Source organism: Parasteatoda tepidariorum, chromosome 5 (assembly GCF_043381705.1).
Source record: "Parasteatoda tepidariorum isolate YZ-2023 chromosome 5, CAS_Ptep_4.0, whole genome shotgun sequence".
NCBI lineage: Eukaryota > Metazoa > Arthropoda > Arachnida > Araneae > Theridiidae > Parasteatoda > Parasteatoda tepidariorum.
Genome location: NC_092208.1, coordinates 82,804,284 through 82,806,558, shown reverse-complemented (window position 1 = coordinate 82,806,558; position 2,275 = coordinate 82,804,284).

The window sequence follows — 2,275 nt, the reverse complement described above, 5'->3', positions numbered from 1 at the left end:
TTTTTTTTACTATATTTTCACTTTGTCTTATGGACCTACTTTTATCTCCTTTACTTGTAATAAAATATATTTTAAAATTGCAAAGCTAATAGTAACTTCAAGAAGCAAATCAATAATATACTTGAAAACTGTATTACTGTAAAACTATAATGAGTACTGAAAATAACTGTAATAACTGCTAAAAATGCATTAAAAACTAAGAATAGCTAAATAACTATGGAGAAAATGGGCTATAAAATGGAGTAAATTGAGGATAAGGTGATAACTAAATTCGAACATCGGGTGTTGCACTATTATCAGAATTCAACAAAAATAATTTGAAAAATCATACCGTGATAACAAAAAAATAAATGGTAATAAGTTACTATTGAACAATTATTGGCAAAAAATAATACTTAAAGATGGAATTGTCAATAATCGAGGGCCACTAATTCTAAATTTCCCGATTGTAACACATTAAAAATATTCAAACTGGAAAAAAAAATTCGTTGAAAACTATATTTACCACCTTTGCCAAACAGCAGCAAGTTTCTGCTGCTGTTTGGCGTCCTCTTAATGCAAAAGTCAATGCAATGCTTTAGAACAATTTGAAGTTTTGTTATTTTCCTATCAGTGCAACTGTTACCTCATAATTATCTAAAAAAAAAAAAATTTATTTGATTTATATAGAAGTTTCTGCAATATATGTATTTTTATAATTCACTGTGTTAATTTGTGTATAATAAAAAATGTTGAGTTTGAGTTGTTGTCAATTTGATTTGTGCAGAAAAGGAAAAAAAAGTGAGATGCTTAATGCCAAATAAATAGCAAATGGCCCAATTAGTATCACTATTACCAGGGTCCGGGATAGCTTGGTCGGTAGGATGTCCCCGTGTATTAAATGGTGACTAATGCACATTTATTCTGACGGGGCACAAAGTCCTCCAAGTTCCGAAAACAAATCAATACCTTTCGGGTTGAGCCGCGATGGCTCAGGAGATAGAGCGTTCACCTTCCAGTGAGGTGAACTGGGGTTCGTCCCGGCGATGGCTGGTCGATACGAATTCCGCATCTGGCTTGCACCGACCACAGTTCTGACATGAAATATCCTCAGTGGTAGACGGATCATGGGTTAGAGTCCCCTTGCCGTTAGGCTAACCGAGGGAGGTTCTCGTGGTCTTCCTCTCCATGTAACGCAAATGCGGGTTAGTTCCATCAAAAAGTCCTCCAAAAAGGCAAATTTCTCTCAGTACTTGATCCAGGAGTTCCCTTGTCTTCTGGATTGGGTTCAAAATTACAAGGTTACGGAGTTGAACATTAGTAGTCGTAAGCCCAAAATTTGGATAGGCTGTTCAACAACGGTTATAAAATCAAAATAAAATGCCTTTAGGGATAGTGAATTGGAGATTGATCGTTCTCTGGTACAGATCAAAATGGCGACCTGTGGATGAATGAATGTTGCATGATTAGATTTTCTCTGTGAAACGGGATGTGATGTGCGTGTGGCTGAAGTCCTATTCTTGGTTCTTGGCCATAGATGGCACCACTGAAGAACAAGAAATCTCTGCGTTAAGAAAGATTACTCAGCATTAAAAAAATAATTCACTTGGCAGTATTAGCAAGCCTGCTGATATTGGCAAGTGTCATACGTAGCAACATAATAACAATTTATTAAAACCAAATAATGCTTTTAAGAAGAATATTATTAGAAAGGAAATTTTCATAGTGATGAGTTGAGACTAATTATGCTTTTTTTAATTATTAATCAAGAATTCGGTGAGTCTTCGAAACATAATTTATTCATTTGGAATAAGCAGCCTTGCGGATAATTTATTCATAAATTATTTAGCAATGCTAGGTTTAGTTGATTTGCTTCCAATGATTATGCTGTATGAAAATTATTGCTGCTCTAAGCACACCGCTCAAATTAAATTTCGTTAATTTTAATATATATTTTAGATATTCTTAATGTGGAGGATGTAAGAATTGTATTAAATTTATATTAAAGTTATCAGACGTCCTAAAATCCATTGATTGCTCTTAAAAACTTTCAAACAAGACAGAAAATGTCCCCAAAATTTTAGCATGCGTCCTCAAATGACCTCGAATTTTTTCAAAAACATATAATATTTTTTACATGCAGTAAAACATCGAGAGAAAAAATCAGAAACTCACATTTTTTTTCAACGAGATAGTTTAGCCTTACAGAGAATATAAACGAGAAACAAAAAAGCCACATAACAACTAATTAAGGCGCTTCAACTAACAGATAGAAACGCCTTACTCGTCTTCAAGT